The sequence below is a fragment of the Mirounga angustirostris genome, unplaced genomic scaffold (genome assembly GCF_029215605.1).
Source record: "Mirounga angustirostris isolate CCGP_5_RB_7025 unplaced genomic scaffold, mMirAng1.0.hap1 SCAF_15, whole genome shotgun sequence".
NCBI lineage: Eukaryota > Metazoa > Chordata > Mammalia > Carnivora > Phocidae > Mirounga > Mirounga angustirostris.
In genome coordinates, this window is record NW_026991723.1 from 10521825 (window position 1) to 10541837 (window position 20013).

The 20013-nt window shown below is 46.5% G+C and overlaps 1 protein-coding gene across 9 annotated transcripts in view; it reads right to left on the bottom strand.

Moving 5' to 3' along the window:
- The window catches only part of KANK1 (KN motif and ankyrin repeat domains 1), a 233037-nt gene that overhangs the window by 195029 nt on the left and 17995 nt on the right, over positions 1–20013 (bottom strand). The window contains exon 1 of one of the 9 annotated variants that reach the window (XM_054509151.2): positions 13448–13506. The exons of the other annotated variants lie outside the window; for them this stretch is intronic. The gene's annotated coding sequence lies outside the window, so the exon portion shown is untranslated. Of the gene's footprint in view, positions 1–13447; positions 13507–20013 lie in introns of those variants that run through there. 9 annotated transcript variants of the gene reach the window in all.

The window sequence follows — 20013 nt, forward strand, 5'->3', positions numbered from 1 at the left end:
AGCAGGGTAATTTCAAAATATTTTCTTTAGAGATCCCTAAGCTGTTATGGGGGAAAAGCCAAGGTGCAGTATGGACTTGCGCAGGTTAGTCAAGAATGCGATTGGATGAATTAAAGAAATTACATCTTGGCAAGGCTGAAGTAGGCAGCAGGCATGATTCCAAGTTTCTGCTGGTTGATTCAAATGAGTCCTTCCCCTTCTTTCCTGCAGCCGATAACTTAATATTAAAACACATTTTATATTATAATTAAAAGATCAATAAGCCATAAGGAAAGAAAGCTTTCACTTAAGAATCTTTCAAATGAGCTGTGCGTTGATGTCAATATCATTACCGAATATTACTTAACAAATGCTCAGGAGATGATGCCTTTAATCTTCGTACAGATTTGGGTTTGAGTCCTGGCCTAGCCGTTTCACCAGCTAACGGACCTTCTACTTTGGTCCTCATCCTGTCCATTCTACACCAGTCACAGAATCCTAATCTGTTCCCAAGCAGGCTGAAGACCCTTCCTACCTCAGGGCCTTTGCACATGCTGTTCCAGCACTGTTCCCTTCCACCTCATCCCCCAACCCCCACCCAGAGCATCCACGCCCAGCCTGCACCCAGCCCATTCTATTAGTCCTCTGGTCTCAAGTCACTTCTAGGGAAAGCCGTCCTAGCCGATGCTAGAATAGATCTTCCCGTTGCACACTCCTTTTATTCGCTTTAACTCCCGTCACAACTATAACTGCATTGCTCTTGTGTAACTGTCCGTTGAATGTCAGTCTACACAACCAGACTACAAGCTCCATGCAGCAGGGATCCTGTCTGTTCACTGCTGTATCTCTAGCACCAAGTGCAGGGTCTAGACCACAGGGGACAGACAGCATTATACATCTTTTTTTTTTTTAATTTTTGTATTTCACAGAGAGAGAGAGAACGTGCACAAGGAGGGGGAGGGGCAGAGGGAGAGGGAGAAGCAGACCCCCCGCTGAGCAGGGAGCCCGATGCAGGACTCGATCCCAGGACCCTGAGATCATGACCTGAGCCGAAGGCAGACATTTAACCGACTGAGCCACCCAGGTGCCCTTGAGAGACAGCATTATGAACAGTCCTCTAGGCATTATTTCAAGAAAGAGGGTTATCATCTAATGTCATAGCATTCAGAGGTAAACACAATTTTGGATCAGACGGGTTTTTAGACACACAAGAAAGTCAAACGAGAAAGTAAATTCATTCAACATCTTTCGGGTTTCCAACAGCAGAATCCAATCAAAAATGAAAAACAACTTTGGGCCCTCTGAGTTCAGACAGACCGCTAACTTCATACTCAAAATCCTGGGAATCATTCTTATAAAACCCGATAGCCTAGTATCCTGAAACGGGTATTAAATAGCATCATGGGTAACAACTCTATCTCCCATCTACTCAATCTGGATGAAAGAGGGAAACAGGCAAACTGGTCTGTTTTTCCTTTGTCCCCATGGCCTGCCTTTGTTCTTCCCACCTTATTTTCACCTGTATTGCAACCGAGAAAAGTCTGAGGGAGGGAGAGAGGCTTCCTGGTCTAACTTTGACCATCCGGAGCCAGACAGGTGGGACTAATAATTATTTTTTTTTTAAGATTTTATTTATTTATTTGAAAGAGAGCAAGAGAGAACACAAGTGGGGTGGAGGGACAGGGAGTGAGGGAGAAGCAGGCTTCCTGCTGAGCAGGGACCCCGACTCGGGACTTGATTCCAGGACCCTGAGATCACAACCCAAGCTGAAAGCAGACGCTTAACCGACTGAGCCACCCAGGGGCCCGAGGTGGGACTAATACTTAATCATGAACTGCCATCTCCCTTCATGGCACGTTCTTCATCTACCTCCTTCAGCCTTCCATGTTAGCTGTCCTCCCAGGCCCCTCATCTCTTCTCCTGCTTTCCTTTCCTCTCCCGCACTCAGCTCCTGCCAAGATGGGAGACACAGTGAAACAGCAGCTAGAGGGCTGGACCTAAAGCCTCCTAGAGCTACATGACCTTGGAGAAACTGCTGACCAGGGGGCAGGAAATTAATCTGGAGCCCAGGAAAAGGGGGAGAGGAGTCTGATCATGTCCAGAGATAGACAGCTCAGAGGAAGAAAGAAAAAGCAACTGGATAAAACAAAGTGATTACAGAGATTTCTCCACGATGGCTACTGGGCCTTCTTCCTCTGAATCCCTTCCCTCCCACAACCCCGAAGACCGAGAGCGGAGAGCCGGCAGAACCTCACAGGCTGCCAGTCAGAGCCTCTCACTCCTGAGAGAATTTAATCTGATAAAGGAGTCCAGGTTCCTTGTGGTTGGTGAGGTTTTAAGATGCCTTATCTGTTCTTGCTGCCCGACCCGAAGGATGATACTGCTGAAGACCTGCAGTCAAGCTAATGCATGGATGTGGGAAGATTGGTGGACAAGCACCGTGTCATTCAAGAATGAGTGGGTTTTTGTAATGGACACCCTAATTGCTTTCATAAAACCCCAAGATTAGAGCCTCTCTTTAGAATTACTGATATCTAAAAAGGTACTAAAAATTACGACCTCAGGGGGAACTTACCACAGATGAAGTCTGCATATTTATCCCACCCACAGCTGATCTTTTTTGGGAACTTGTTTTCTGACTCTCCGCATCCAACCCAGTGGTCTGGAGACTCCTGACATTCCAGACATGCCCACAGAGAAAGCAAGTCCTCATTCCAGAGGGCCTCACAGTCATGTGGAAGAGAAAAGACCCAAACCCACCAAGGCGGTTTTCCCTAGGGAATATTCTGACACCCCCGCCCCCAGGACTGTGTGTGGACAAGCCCCCAACCCTAATTAAGGATCATTTTTCCCTTTAGAAGCTCTCAAAAGACAAAAGCCATCCCAGGAAGAACCTCGCTCACTTCCTCCAGACAGACAATAGGCAGCCACCTGCTCAGGGCTTTATTCACCAGCTTCCGAGTTCCTATGTGATGCAGTCACTGCCTCTCGTACCCCAGACGCCAAGGAGGAGAAAGAAACAAAGGAGCCAGGTGGCTCGGGCTGAGGGAGGACTGGGGTGGCTTCTCTCTCACACCCCCACGGTGCAGCCTGGGGCTGGCTGCACCCAAGGTTGCTCCCCATCTCAAGCTGTCTGCAGAGGCAGCTGTCTGAGCCACAACAGGAAAAGGAAGGGACAACAGTCCTTCCTAAGGACGGCCTGGTCTTTTATTCTAAGGGAGCAAAAACCAGTAAACACGAAACACAGCCTGTCTTCAAACACCATGGAGCTTCCTCTACCAGTCAGGTTTGATCTGCCACCAAAAACTCCTTGGCAATTCGGGCAGAGTGGGGGGCCGGAGGCAACTGGCCCGCGGTCACACCCACGGCACGAAGTCAGGGTCTGGATGGGGTACTCCACTCTCACTGCTGGAAGGTTCTAGAGTAAGAGGCCTGGAAGAAGAACTATCAAAGTGAGCGCGAAGAAGAAATAAAATCACAGAGAAGAAAAGTGGAAAATTCATCGTAGATGCTTTCTTTCCCTCTGTTTTCCTGTGCAGTAAATGGAAAAAGAAAATAAACTTCTTTGAAATTACTGGTGATATTAAAATGAAAAAAAATTTTTATATGATTTCATCTCTAATTTCATGCAATATGTAGCTCTTTAACCAGACTTTAAAATTCTGGCTCTTCATATATTTATACCTATCTTCCCCCTTCATTTTTATTGCATAAATATAACATGGTCATTACAAAACATTTTAAGATCCTGATCAGAAAAAATTTCAACTAAATTAGTCTAATTCCAAACAAACAAACACTGTTAACACTTTAGGACATCCTTTTCTATTTTTTCCTATGCAAACACAGACATATAAATACATGGTGAGTTGGGGGAGGATCTTTGTTTATAAAAATTTCCTTACACCTATAAGATTTTTTTTCCACACAAGTCATGCACATCTGTTTGTTCAAATAAATACAGATTTGTTTGCATTCTCTTTGCAAATGTTCTCAGCAAATATCCCTGCTATTTACGGCTAAAGCAGTCCTAGAAAGCAAATGAGGGCATCTACGCATGACGCCAGAGATTGAGAGCCTGGAAGTACCAAGTTCGCCTGCTGCAATCACAAGATCAGGAATCCTCCATACACCATGGACAGACCTTTAGAAAGCTTCCTGGGTGAGGAACTACAGTAACCCTAACAACGGAGTTTGGACCCTTCACTAGAGAATCACCTGTTGGTTGACTGAAGGGAGAAAAACCCTGAATCATCATTTCCACTGAGGGTCTGCAACAGGGTTTAGAGTGACTGTTGATATTATGCAAGGCTGGGTTATTTACCCATACGAGATATCCTTTCCTCGGGGGAATTACCACCAAGTGTTTTTAGCACACATCGTAAGAGGAACTGGCCAAACCAGAAGACCAATAGTTTTTCCCCTTTTCCTGCCCTCCACCACTTTCCCCTTTCACAGCACGGGCTGGCTGGCCACAGAAGCTGAAGAGCTACAGTGTGTTTTACTGTTTTGTGGGGTTGGAGACAGAGTTAAGACGTTACAAACGGACACACCAAAGCCACGTGTGTGTCATCTGTCCTGTGCAGGAAGGGAAGTCTCATCAGCCCCATCTCTTTAAATTATATGAAAGACGATTTAATTGAAAGGGGCCTGAAATCCAGCTCTACATCCAGCAATTCAGAAAGGACATGCCCACAACCAAGGCTCATCATGCATTCAACATGGCCAGTGGCTCATTACCATTACCACCATTTTAAAATGAAGACGCTTCCTGTGCTTAACCCACACAGTCTGGCTGTTTTGAGCACTCTTTGCCAAAACTTAGTATTAAGCTTGTTTTCATCTCTTTCAGGGGGTTTAGATTCACCCACTGCGGCGGGTAAAATATTTCTGAAAACAGAAAAGACCACTTTGCTCTTTAAACTCACCCTGGACTCTCCACGGCTGTTCTGTGGATTCAGGTGTCTCCCCACTGACAGGATGTTGCAATACATTTTTCTGTCCACTGGACCCAGGATGCTGCCAGCCTCACGTTAGAGGGGCTCACAAGACCTAGCCGGCCACCTTCCGCACCGTGCAGAACCCAGATCATCAGACAAGCAGCCAGCATCTGGATCGTGCTACAATCCGAGAAGGCTAGAAACGGACAGCGAGAGAGGGAGCTGCTAATTCATTCCTCTCCTCCTCATCGGCCCCAAATGTTTCAACAACAACTGACCCGGGAACACAGATTGGACACTGCTGACATAATGACTTAATGTGTCCCCGCGAGGGCTGGGAGAGCTGCTACAACCCTATCTGGTGAGAACCATGTGTCCTCTTTCCTTCCGAAAGCCAGGAGCGAGGCTTGCTTCCAAAGACGAGGAATACTTCCAGTCCTTCTCCACGCCTGATGGTCGAGGGGTTGCTTGACGGACCATGTGTTAAAGCCCTATCACCCTGACAATGAATTACGGGCTACTTTCGATGAGCCGAAGCAACATCCGTCTCTCTGGTGCCAAAACAGATTTTCCTGACCGAATGGTATTAAAATACAGATGTCTTACAAGGTGCCCAGAAACAGAAATGAGGACACAAGAGTACCTTGCATCACAGTGCTGGGGTGGGCCGGGGTGTGTGTGTGTGAGAAATGGGTACGGGAGAACAGCTGACCAGCTACAACCTGATGAGAAAGGGGACATGGCCACGGAGAAAAGAGGAGACAACCACAAATGAGGCTGGAAGCGAGGCATAGAAGGACTCCGCTCCCCGGTCCACCTCCCACGCCCTCCTCGTCTCAGGCAAAGACCCAGAAAGGTTCGCCTCCACCAAGGTTTCTCAAGCTTTGTACACCTGGCATCTGGGGCTGGACAAGTCTGTGATGTGGGGGCTGTCCTGAGCAGTCAGCAGCATCCCTGGCCTCTACCTACTAGACACCAGTAGCCCCCCACCCCCCTTGGTTCAGTTTGTAACCAAAAATGTCCTCACAGATCGCCCAAATACCCCCCCTCCACCGAGCAAAACGGCCCCAGACTGAGAACTGCTGATGGACCGTCAGCCACCGCGCATGGGGGTGCGTGGGGGTACGGTCCGCACACCAGACAAGGGCACCAGCTAAGGGGGCCTGTGGGAGCGGCTCACTCCCCCACGGTCCACTCACCGAGCCACACATCCAGGGGCACAGCTTCTTCTCATGCCCGCGAGGGCCAGCAGAAGCACTGCTTTACACAGAGTGGCCCGTTCCTCACGTCCCCCCACTCCGCCACCCTCAGCTCTGGGTCCAGCAGGCATCCTGCCCTGGAAACTGTTCCTGCCGCGCGATCCAAGGCACGACTCCGTTCCCGTGGATGCACAGGATGGGACGCTTGTAACCATCCCCTCCTTGAAAGGCACCCCTGCCGGTTCCCTCGGACCCCTCTGGACCCGCGTCCTCAAGTTCCTTTGCAGGCTGCTCCTACCCCCAGGCTGCAGGGCCTTTCCCCATCTGTACTCCTAGTTACAGAACTCACCGGCCTTAAAACTCTTCAATGATTTCCCACCACCCTTGAGATCAAGTTTAAAATTTCTTAACGTGGCTAGCCAGGCCCTTTAGGACCTTATCCCCACTCCGCACACCTCCCCCACCCGCCTACCCAAATTCACTCTCCAATTTGAAATCAAACTCAACTCTCTCTCGGGTTGTGAACAAAGATGCTCTCCCACCTGTGTCTGGAACTGCAAGCCCCTTTCACATTGGCTTCACCTGGCTAACTGCATCTCCTACAAGAGGTTTCAGGGCTTGAGCCTCCCTGCCCCCCACCCCTACTGCTCCCAGTACCATGTGCCCCTAACAGCCTGTCCTTCCCTTCCCCTAGCGGGGCACTTACTCTGCAGCCAAACATGCCAGATCCCCCACCCACACCCCCTACCTATCGGCCTCCGCCTGGTTCATTCCTCCGTGCATGGTGCTGGCAGGTCCTCTGCTAACTGCTAACCTCAAATTTTTGATGGCTCATCCTCAATAGCGAATACCAGTCCAGGTGCCATGGTGATAGCAAAATATATACACGATGTGGAACGAGCCTCAAGAAAAACATGCAGGCAGGGAAATTATATAACACAAGGTGTTCTACGTACTCAACAGGATGTCTGCAATGGGAAGCAGGAAAGGGGCAGCCTGGGAAAATAGGAAGTTAGGAGATGCAGAACGGAGAAATTATCAGGCCGACGTGGAGACCGTCTGGAACCTCCTGCAAGAGAAGGACTTGGACTCAGGTTTTGAAAGCGGCCAGGGGCACATCGATGGGCACAGAAATTAACCCGAGAGATGTCCAATCTTACAACGATTAACCATTTTCGTCATCAGTTGAGTTTAGCCGGTTTTTTTCAAGTGAAAACTTTGTAAGCAGTCCCTCTGCTAATTTTCCGGTGGCACAAAAACATGACGTCCAACAGGGACTCGCTGGTGGCATGAGAACTACGGCTCACAGATCTAGGCTGACTCTCCCACCATAAAAGCGTAAGTAGCAACCGGTCGAAGGCTTGGGATTCCTCAAACATCAGTCTTCTCAAAACAGACATAATTGGACAGAACTACTAATAAACAGGTAGAGTGAAATGTTAACTTCTTGTTACCTCTCCTCACACTTTTGTTACATGACACTGAAAAACTGGAAACATTTCAACCAATACCCTTTACAGGTACCATTCATGAAGCACGTACCCTGCGGGATATCTTAAGATACACTTTCGCTCAGTGCTCACAGCCATCCTCTGAGGGGAGTTGTTATTATGTCCGCTTGACAAATGGGAAACAAGTTCTGAATCGAGAGGAGACAGAATTCTCTGTCAGATCGGACTCCTAGCCCTTTGTTCTGCACTCTTCTTGACCAACCAACTGACCAAGGAAGAGCCCCCGGTCGCTGAGACCCACCTGTTTGAAGGGACTTCTGCAGGTATCTATAATTAAGTCAGGAATGTTCCAACGTGAACTAGTTGTTGTCATTTTAGTTTTAAAATTAGCTCTGGCCCAAGGCAAAACATGCCTCCTAAGTACTTCAGATTGTTTTGTCAATCACAGAGTAACCTTTACTAAAAAGCTCTAAGTTTCTTTCCTTCTCCTTCCTGGATGGTGGGGGGATAAAAATCCCAGAATGCTTAAGACTTCTGCCTCTCCTTTATATGCAACTTTTTACCCCCAAAAAGGGGTCCTAGGCCCCTTGGGCTTTGCACACAGTCTTCTGATCAGCTGTCTGGGAAAAGAAGACATTTACTCTGCACTCGTTAGACATCAAACATTTTGCGACACCATGTTTCTTAAATACAATCATATCCTACATTGGGTGCTATGATCACCTCCACTTTACATGTCAGCGAGCAGAGGCTAGGAGAAGTCCAAAGCCTGTGATCTTTCCACTCTGGAGACCATGCTGACTCGGCCACAGTCAGCCTGTCCATGCTGCCCCAACCCCCACCCCCACCCCGAGAGCTCTGCTCCGAGACCAAAGAAGACAAAGATCTTAACAAAGATGGCGGGCACTAAGCCCACTAAGGGCAAGATGCTACGAGGAAATAAAGGGGCAGCCCCTCAGAGAAATCACATCTGTTAAAACCACAGCTGAATAAGTGGAAAAGAGAAGCCCGTCCTTCTACAGGTTTCTCAGCCTTGGCACTATTGATGTTTTTGGCTGGATAACCGTTGGTTGTGGGGGCTGCCCCGTATACATAGGGCGTTCAGCAGCATCCCTGGCCTCAAGCCACCCGATGCTGGGAGCACCCCCCCCGAATCGTGACAATCAAAAATATCTCCAGACACTGCCAAATGCCCCCCCAAGGGGCAAAGTCACCACCCTCCCCCTCCACCACCACCAAAGCCCCTTGAGAAGCACTTATCTAAAGGAGGTGTCAAAATATACAGTAATAACTGGTCATCTCGGGGCCTTATCTTCCTTGCTGAGGGACCAATTTTCCAGAGTTCTTGTTCTACATACTCAGATGTAAATCAACCACATGCAGAATTTTCATCTTAAAAGAAAAAAAGAGTCCCCTCAAATGACTCGTTCATCAGGAGCTGAGCAGCACTTAAGAGACAGTGTTTACATTCTCCCAGACCTGTGGTTTGTTGAAAAATTAATCTATCCCATCCACGCTTGATCTTCACGCAAATTATTTCCTGAGACAAGATTTAACTTGTGAGGACCCTACAGGCTAACCAGTTATCAGAGCGGAACTGGCATTGAGTTCCAGGTGGCAAGTGGAGAGGGCACTTCCCAACCCCCCCAAAGGGACTCTGCTCAGAAACACAACCAAATGTCACTGGGGGGGGGGGGGGGGGGTCTGATTTTTCCCATGAAAGCTTAGCTTTGCGTTCAAAGGAGAAAGAGCTTTTGAGGAGGTGGGTCAGTTTGATGCATCAGCACTAGTATTTCTGTTATGGGAGGTTTTTTTGTTGTTGTTGTTCTTGGTTTAGTTTTAGTTTTTCTTAACTTCAAAGTAAAGGGGTAAGTCACACCCAAGTGGTCCCCTTGCTTCTACAGCTTGTTTTCACTTTAAGAGGAAAGGAGGAAGCTTCTAGTCCTCCAAAGGCTCTTGCTCGTCTCGCACCTGTTGTACAAGGTGCGTGCTGCTGGCCAGATGGACAGATGAGCCCTGAATAAAAACGCTTGTTGTATCAACAGCTGCACGCCTGGCCAACAGGAATGCTGGCTGCAAACGAAGACCAGAGAGTTAATTTTGCTAAGAATTTATACCGTACTTTGCGCGGCAGGCAGGAGAATGTACCCCCACCACCCCACCAACGATAATCCAAGTCCTAATTCCCCAACCTGAGTATGTTATCAAAAAGGACTTGAACATGTGGTCAAAGTTAAGGACCCATGAGCTGAGGAGAGTTGCCTGGGTTATCCTGGTGGGTGCAATGTAATCATGGGAGCTTGAGAGCAGACAGACTTCTCTGGCTGTGGTCAGAGATCCAGAGATGGGACGGAAGATGAAGTAGCCAGAGAAATCTGAAATGTGAAAGGGACTCCAATCACCATTGGTGCCTTTGAAGATGGAGGAAGTGGGTCTTGAACCAAGGAATGCAGAGGGCCTCTAGAAGTTGGGACAGTGAAGAAACAGATTCCCCCCACCCCCCACCTAGAACCAGCCCTGCCCACCCCCTGATTTGATTCCTCTGAGTCCTGTGTTGACCTTCTAACCTACAGAGCTGTAAGAAAATATATTTGTGGGGCGCCTGGGTGGCTCAGTTGGTTAAGCGACTGCCTTCGGCTCAGGTCATGATCCTGGAGTCCCGGGATCCAGTCCCGCATCGGGCTCCCCGCTCGGCGGGGAGTCTGCTTCTCCCTCTGACCCTCCTCCCTCTCATGCTCTCTGTCTCTCATTCTCTCCCTCTCAAATAAATAAAATCTTTAAAAAAAAAAAAAGAAAATATATTTGTGTTGCTCTAAGCATTAAATTTCAGGGTTATGTCATGGCAGGGATAGAAAACTAACACAGATTTGGTGCCTGGAAGTGGGGTGCTGTTGTAACAAAAACCAAGAAACGTGGCCGTGGCTTTGGAATTAGGCGGTGGGTGGGCCTGGAGGAATTCTGCGGAGCATGGCAGAGAAAGTCTAGACAGCCCTGAACAGACCTGTTAGGAAACATATGGATGCAAAGGAAAGCTCGGGAGGGAGGAAACCTAAATTGCCGTCGAGACTCCTACATTGTCAAGAGCAGAGGAAATCACGAATACTAGCAGTCTAGCATTCGCTGCCTACTGTGGGCTAAGAAAGTGAAGCCCCCAAGTGGGGGAAGGCGCCTGACCACCAGAGGAGCAATCCTGCTGTCCCATCACGTGACCTGGGGCAGACAACGTAGGTGAACCACACTTAGGGATGGCCTCAGCTCCCACCTCACAGGACTACAGGGGTTAATGAGGTCATGCAGGCAGAGCCTTCATACGGTGCCTAGCACAGGGCAGACCCTGGACAATGGGTGGACAGGAATGCATCTGAGTGTAGAAAGAAAAATGGCTGGAGAGGAATGCATCTTTCCTTTCTCCCACAGGAAAGCATGTGATGAGTCCTCCCTAGGGAAGACTGAGGGTCTAAGCATAAAAGAAGGGAGGAGAGGCAGACCTGGATGTTCAGGAAGCCAGTGCTACATAAATCAAAGGCAAGATCTGGGAACTCAATGGGGCTATTCCAAAATGCAAGAGACAGATGGACTGAGGCCTGGGGAAGCTGCCCAAGGCAACAAAGACAAAAAGGGGGCCGAGTTGTTTCTCTGGGTGACTCTATTACTGGAAACATGCCAAGTGCAGTCTGAGAACACTGGGCAGAGATACTGTGCCCCTCTCAGTGCCAACTTGGACAGGAAGTGATGCGGCTGGGTCCCACGGTCGGGAAGCCAGCAGGAGGGGGGTGACGGGGGCATCCTCAAAGAAAGACATCATTTTTAATTCTCCAGCCTGGCTTCCTACCTCAGCCTCCCCCTCTCCGCCGCCTCCCACCCATCTCCATCCATGAAATTATAATACACAACGACAATTAAAAAGACCACAACTGTTCCTGCAGGGGCACAGCAAAGCCAAATTTTGCAGAAACCCCTAGAATTTTTTAAGTAGGAGGAATGACAGGTGTTTTCCTATTGTAAGAATTCTTTAGTTTTGGGGCTTTCGTAAAGTTTCTGGAAGAAGACATCCCAAGGAAAGAAACAAGGCGCCGAAAGCATCTGAATATCCCTTCTGTCTCTTTGCATCTGTACCCCGGCTATAAATTACAGTGGTTCATTCCCCAGGATTCTCAGTCCAGAGTTAAATGTCAGCCAGCAGGCTACTGCATAACTAAGAGGGAGAAAAAGTCACCTTAGGAATGATGAAGATAAAACCAAGTGGTGAGGAATGAAACCGATCTCCCCTAGTAGGTTGGTTAAGATACATGTCTATTGACACAGTCCTCCTTTTCTGCCTAAGAGTCACATTTTCTTTCTTTCAAGAAAACCTCTTAGCACCTGCAGGGAAGACACCGCTTCTTCCGTTCCTTTCTCCTGGTGGTAAAATGCACAGCCCCGCCCCCCCCCCCCGCAGTGTGATGAAGGCACGCATGTTTATGAGCCAAGCACATGTACCCACTGAACACAATGATGCTTTCAAAAAAGAACAAGTTTCAAAAGTTCTGCCAACAATCCCATTGTTTTGGATCCACCAACTGGAAAGGCATACATTTCTGCACGACATTTTCTGAATTTTGTCAAGTTGGGTAGATCTAAAGGCTCATTCTTTGCACTCCCACTATTTGTCACTCAGTGCCCTTTCCAAGTAGACCCAGATCGGCAGTTATCAGAGCAGATGCATTATTTGGGTGCACATGACAAGAGAACTGGACCTTATCTCTGCCCACACATATTCTCTGCTCCTCAAGCTGCAAGCCTCTGCATCTGAGTGTAGAAAGAAAAACCCAGGGGGATTAAAAAACAAAAAATAGCAGCAGAGTAAAGGAGCTGGATGGCTTATCCTCTCCACCTTATCTCAGTCCAAATCTATAGAATCCAGGAATGTCGGCAGGTGAATCTCCAGATCCTCCTAAAAGTAGGATGTGCCCCGTGTGCCTAGTGATTTGGTTTGGCTTTTCATCAACATGGGAAGGAGGAGATACGACTCGGAGACAGGAAGATAATGAACCTAGCTAGCTACTGAAAATGAATTCCAGCCTACTGTTTGAAGAGGAAAACAACACGATGGGAGCTGTTCAAAGCTCCCGGGACCTCTGCATCGGGTCCAGTTTTGACCAAGCTGGAAGAACCAGCCTCTCTTATCTGGCACTTCTTACCAGGATGATCGGACACAACACGATCCGATAAAAATGATTCGCAATTCAAAGAAGTCATACAGTTTAGGATTGGGAGATCCTAACAGTGTTTTCTTGAAGGATAAAAATACACATGTCTAAGACACTCTATTTTATATGCCTCTTCCGGGGGCGTAAGAGTTTTCCTACTTTAAGTACTTAGACTGTGCCAGACACTTTAAATGCCTTGGGCCCTATTTGATCTGTTCCTTACACAGAACCAGTAGCAAACTATCTCCATGTGCATTCTTCACTTGAGGAAACCCAGGCTTGGAAATGTTAAACAACATGCCCAAAGTCACAAACTGGCAGACCCAAACTCCGAACCCAGATTTACGCTCTTACCCCAGGATTAATGCCTAAGATACACCACCATCGGCAACAGACCCCGAGAACAGCAAGGCCTCTCCAAATTGCCCTGGGGGCTCAACAAATTTTACTGACAAAATTAACGATGATCTCCCTTTTTCAACCACCTTTGCTCCTGCATGTGAAAACCTCACACACCCAGCTGTGCCTCTGTCTGACAAGAAGTCACAGTCTCTCCCTGGAGCTGACTTCAAAGCAAAGCAAATATTCCAAAGGGCCTTCCTCTTGAAAGAGTCACCCACCGCTCCAATTCCAAAATCGTTCTGACCCGCAACTGCCCGGTGCTTAATGCGTTACCCTCCGGGACTTACCCAGACTCCGACCACAGCCTCCTCCCAGCTCCCTCCTGCAGCTGTGTATACACGGTTGCTCATCCCACAACGGTGAGGTCGCTTTCTGGCCAAGAGATAAGGAAACCCATGGTTGATGGAGATGCTACCGTTGGTAAGGAAATCTCTCGTCTCCTCCAGAAATCTGGAAGCACATTTCTTCCTAATAAAGTCAGACAGTTTTACCCATGTTCCACATGTTCCAAAACGAGTGATTAAGACCGTCCCAAGCTTAACCAGCAAATTGTATGCTCAGGCCAAGTAGCTTAGTGAAGACTTTCTAATAAGAAAGGTATCGGGAGGTAAAAATCCAAACATTAAAAAAAGTATAAAGTAGAAGTGCTTGCCTGGGAGCAGGAGGAGGGGGAAATGGGGAGTTAGTGTTTAATGGGGATGGAGTTTCTGTCTGGGAGGATGAAAAAGTCCTGGAGATAGAGAGTGGGGATGGTTGCACAGCAATGTGAATATACTTAATGCCACTGAAATGTATACTTAAACATGGTGAAAATGGGGAAACACAAACCAAATGCATATGGACATTCAAGTGAATGCTTCTTTTTGAAACCTCTCACAAAGGGAAAGGAGGCCCTAGCACCTTCCAAAGCAAACCACTGAAACATCCTGGGCCCACTGTAGGCGCTACATGGAAAAACTGAAACGTGAGTTTTAGGCCCAGAGCTCCTAAAAAAAAAAGATGAATCTCCTGAATATTTTTACTCTGCATATACTGTATGTTTAGGTGAAGCCCAAATCCCCTTCGAGTCCTCTGAGGAAAGGGCTGACCACTCATTATATTTGTATGTTGAAGTCTTAACCCCCAAAGTGATGGTATCTGGAGGTGAAACCTTTGCGAGGTAACTGGGTTGAGGTGAGGTCATGAGGGATCAGTGCTCCTAGAAGAAGAAGAAGAGTGACCAGGGCTCTTCCTCTCCCCACACACAAGGACAGAGCAAGAAGCACCAGCCAGGAAGTACACTCACACTCACTCTCACCAGAACCCACCCATGCAGCACCTTGATCTTGCACTTCAGCTTCCACCACTGCGAGAAGTAACAGGGCTGTTAAGCCATCCAGTCTGGGTACTTTGTTACGGCAGCCCGAGCTAAGACAGGTCTCCTCTTTATTATATCTGTGCTTGCACTCACATTGAGTTCATGGTTTAAATTCATTACCATCGGGAGGAAAACAGTTCCTAAAGTGATTCACTCGTGCACAGGCACTTTGGGCACCACGGCTAAGGTGGGCATCCAGATGAGCTCTCTTCTCTTGCTTGGTGTCACGATACAATATGGCAACAGCCTGGCTCACACAGACACACACACACGCATGCGCACACTTGGAGACGTGGAAACTATTCCTTCCACGTTCTGAGGTTTTTCAGAGTAAGGCTGGAGACAGATGCCAAAAGGCTGTCACGACTCAGAATGAAATGGTCTCTGGTTCACTGCAGTCTCTTTTTGTCATCTCAAATAAAGGCTCTGCACTAGGAAAATCACCAAGGCTGCTAATACTGGATTTTCAACACCTGAGAATGAACCAAGTTGTATCTCAAATGTCTCCGAGTCCCCACCACCAAGCCTCTTCACCCAACTCTCCAACTTGAGAGTTTTGCTTTGTGATTACTAACCTATTTAATCATGTTTAATCTTCCCTCAAGACTAAACGCTCTAACTTGTAAACCAATCTTGATCCCAAAAGTGAATAATTAAGTACTTTTAACCTGTTTTGGTATCTTGTTTCACCCCACTGGAAAAAAACAAAAATAGTAAGCCTCACATTAGCAAACTCTGAGCTGAACCAACCTAGGTCAGTGTACCTCTGAGTTACATAAAATGCTGATTGGTTTCCTTTAAATTTTGCATAATTCACCTTTAAATGCCACTGCAAAATTGGTAGTAAATGTCCACATCAACAATAAAATAAATAAAATAAAAACCTAATCCTCCCTAATATCAAAACAGATTAGAAAATCCTTAATAATGAGAAGTGTCACAGTTAAAACATGAATAGCAAGTTTGATCAACAGAACAGAAATGTCAAGAAATGGACACACAAGCATGTGGGATTTAATATATGATAAAGGTGGCATTTCCTATCAAAGGAGGTAAATGGATTATTAAGTAAAAGGTTGTGAAAACCAGCAGCCATCTAAAAAAAAGTATACAGGGATCCCTACACTGTAAAATAAATTCAAGATGGATGAATAATATAAAAATAAAAACTGAAAGCAAAGAAGTAACAAAAGCAGCCCTGGACAATTAAAAAAAAAAAATTTAGAGTAAGGATGGCCTTTTTCTCTTTATGGTATTAAATTCAAAGGCCTTAAAATAGGCAGCTGATAAAATTGTCTACATGGAGAAATGTAACATAATCCAAGTCAAAAGATGAATAGTACACTAGGAACATCTCCAACTCTCATCACACATAAGGGGCTCATTTCCCTTGGATATAAAGTGACACAAATTGGTCCCTAACAGCCCAACAGCAAAGGACAAAAGAGTTCACAGGAAGGTAAATACAAAGGGCTCCTATGGACTCATGAAGGGACACTCAACCTCCTAAGTGAAATGCAAATTAAAACCACATGAGATACTGTTTTTCACTTATCACACTGGCAAAGATGAACAAGTTTCATAACATACCATGTTGGCAAGGATGTGGATAAACAGGGACTTGTGCACCTTGCTGGTGAGAGTATATATATTAGCACAGCTTCTATGGAAGACATTTGGGGCAAAATCTACTCCAAGCACAAATGCCATGTATCCTTTCACCTGGCGATCCCATAGTTAGGATTTTATCATACGTAAGCAAAATAACCCACATGCAAAGTTATCTCTTGCAGCACTCTTGCAAATATCAAAATCAAAAGGAAACCTATCTAACAAAATAGAGTATCTGTAAGAAGAAAATATTATGTTGCTCTGTTTAAAACTATAAAAATGTAAGAAAAACTCTACCTATATAGAGGAATTTCAAGATGTTAGGTTATATGAAAAGAGCAAGGTGCATAACAATACATGAAGTATGTTATTTGGGATTTTAAAAGGGGAACGAGTATGACAATACACACACACATACTGTTTTATTTAGTGTTTCTTACTTATGAGTATCTCTAGAAGCAAGAACACTGATTGCCTATGAGGAAGGAATAGGAAAGGAGAAGAAGGGTCGGATGATTTTTACCTACATAGTGAAGCACAACTGACCATACAACTTAGCTCCTGGCATCCTGGTAGCCAGAGCAAAAAAGGAAATACGATGAATTACACAACTTTCATAACTGGGGGAAAAAAGTAAAAGTCCCTGTTCATCAGGGAAATAGATGGTTTTATTTCATAACATTAACCAAAGCGGGGGAAAAAAGTAAAAGTCCCTGTTCATCAGGGAAATAGATGGTTTTATTTCATAACATTAACCAAAGCATACGCTTCCTTATAGGAGGGACTGTGAATGGCACAGTGAACCCTTATTAGTAGTTCACTGGACAACAAATATCTATGAAGCACTTTGTATGTTTCCAGGCTCTGTTCTAAGAGTTTGGGATACGTGAGCCAACAAACCAGATCAAGAGCCCTACCCGGGGAAGTCCATATTCTGCCGGGGTAGACGGACAATAAACATAATAGGTGAGTTACATAATATGCTATTATGCTATGGGAAAAAGGACAAGGAAGGACTCAGGGGGATGAAGGGTGGCAGGAGGAGGCTGATTTCAATTCTGAATCAACAGTCAAGGTACTGCGATCAACAGTCAAGGTACCTGACATGGGAGCAAGCACTCGGCATGAGCAGGGATGGGGATGAGAACACTGGAGGGAGAGAAGCAGCCAGTGCCCAGGGGAAGCACACAGGCAAGTTTGAGGAAGACCAAGGAGGCCAGTGGTCTCAAGCAAGGGAGGGGGGTGGGTACAGGAGAGGAAGTTATACACTACCCAGGGACCAGGTCAAGAGAGTCCCAGAGTTCACTGTAAAAATTCTTCCTCTTCTGCAAACAGGAAGCCAACAGAGGGTTTGAGCAGAGAAGAGCCATCATCTGACCTTTGTTTTTAAAGAACCACTGCTGAGAATGGGTTGCAAGACAGAAGCAGGGAGGCCAGTTCCGAGGCTGTTGCAGTAATCCGAGCGAGAGAGTGCGCAGTGGAAATGGGGAGGAGGAAGCTTCTGGGTAAATTCCTAAGGTAGAATCAACAGGATTTGCTAATGGATTGGAGTGGGAAAGAAAAGAGAGTGAAGATGAACACATAGTTTTAGGGTCTTGCCAACAATGGAAATAGGAAAGGCTGTGGGAAAAACAAGTTTGGGGATAAAGCAGGAATTCTGTTCTGGCCACACTGAGGTGGCCACAGGAGACATCCAGGTGGAGACAGGAGGACGTAGTTGGACATACAAGCATGGAGCTGAGGAAAAAAGTCAGAACTAGAGAAATAAATGTGAGACTCAGCAGAATATTAACAGTACCTGAAGCCATGAGATTAGATGACATCACTGAGGGAGTGAGAGTCTACAGAAAAGATCAAGGACTGAGCCCCATGGCCCTCCAAAAATCAAGGAGACGAAGAACCAGCAAAGGAAAGTGAAAAGGAATGGCCAGTGAGCAAGGAGAAGAACGAGCAAGTGTACAAAAACTTGAATATGAACATGCTTTCTATTGTCCATCAGTAACAGCAAAGGGCATGAAGGCAAAGTTCAGCGAAAGCACTTCTTCGAGAAGCTACAGCACAGCAGGCCAGGTGTTTAGCTTCTGGCCAATTCTGGCTTGATTACCAAGAGCCGTCAGCACCGAGGGAGGGTAGTGAAGGGAAAGCCAGAGCAGGTCACCGCCTAGAGGTCAGGAGAGCACAGATGGGCACACCCTCCTGGCCCGAGGAGTGCATCAGAGTTTGCAGAGTGACCTGGGTCAGATGCCAACGTAGCTCATTGGAAAATTCGAACTCCAAACCCAAAGTCAGTGTGCAGTCCCTTCCTGAGCTGTCCTGCCCACGTGCCCATCATACCACTGCCTCCTGCCCGTTTAATCCCACTCAGTCCTGGGCCTGCACCGTAGACCCCAGAGCACACCATGAGCCCCTTCTTCATTGGGGAAAGGGCCCCGACAGAGTCTCTTGCCTAGACTCTGAGTACAGGGGCCAGAGACCCCAGCGACCCCTGAGTGTGCACACCTGTTAGTGAGAACAACAAGGGAGACAAAGGGCACAGAAAGGGGGCTACTCGGCTTTCCTCCTCTCTCTGCACACTTCATATACATTTTAGGGGCCTCTTAAAATGTCTGAATGCACCAAGTAAGCATACTCTAAGTATTTATATCTAACCTCATTCCAAAAAGGGCTTCAGGCAACTTTCCAAATTAGACTGAACTATATTTACCTTAATTTTTTTTTAAAGATTTTATTTATTTATTTGAAACAGAGAGAATGAGAGACAGAGAGCATGAGAGGGAGGAAGGTCAGAGGGAGAAGCAGGCTCCCCGCTGAGCAGGGAGCCCGATGCGGGACTCGATCCCGGGACTCCAGGATCATGACCTGAGCCGAAGGCAGTCGCTTAACCAACTGAGCCACCCAGGCGCCCCTATTTACCTTAATTTTAAAAACAGAAGAAAAACATCAAATGCAGAACAAGGGAAAATATAATGGAACAGTAAACAACGTCTAAAATAGTTAGGAAAAATGACAATTATGAAGCTGCACATGATTGTTTAACAGTAGGATACACAATTGGCCAAAGCAATAAGGAAATCACCGTCTCATACGAGACTCGTATCATTCAGTAAATCAAAATCTTCCAATATTAGGGCCTAGGGGAACTTTTCTAATGCCTCCTCATAAAAGGGCCACTGAGAGACATGAAAGAGATGCACTGTGTTAGGGCTTCCTGTGGCCATTCCTTAAACCATTTCCTATCCTTCAATAATGGGAGCTCAGGATATAACACATGCCAACTTGATAAGAGAAATTAAAGGGAAAGGAAAAGCAGCATCACAACTACCCAATATTTGGATGGGACTGGTGTGTAAAATCCTTTAGAATTTCATAAATGGACACTATTTCTCAAAAACAAGTTTTCCTTTATACTTGGGACCAATTAAGTGTTAGCCATTAAGGACTGCTCTACTTACCTTAAAAGCCAACCAATTATAGTTAATGATACTGTGTTATATGAAAGTTGCAGAGAGTACGTCTTAAAAGTTCTCATCACACCAAAAGACCCATGAAAAGATCCTCAACATCACTCATCATCAGGGAAATACAAATCAAAACCACAATGAGATATCACCTACACCTGTCAGAATGGTAAAATCAACAACACAAGAAACAACAAGTGTTGGCGAGGATGCGGAGAAAGGGGAACCCTCTTGAACTGTTGGTGGGAATGCAAGCTGGTGCAGCCACTCTGGAAGACAGGATGATGGTTCCTCAAAAAGTTAAAAATAGAACTACCCTACGACCCAGCAATTGCACTAGTAGGTATTTATCCAAAGGATACAAAAATGCTCATTCAAAGGGGCACATGCACCCCAATGTTTTATAGCAGCATTATTTACAATAGCC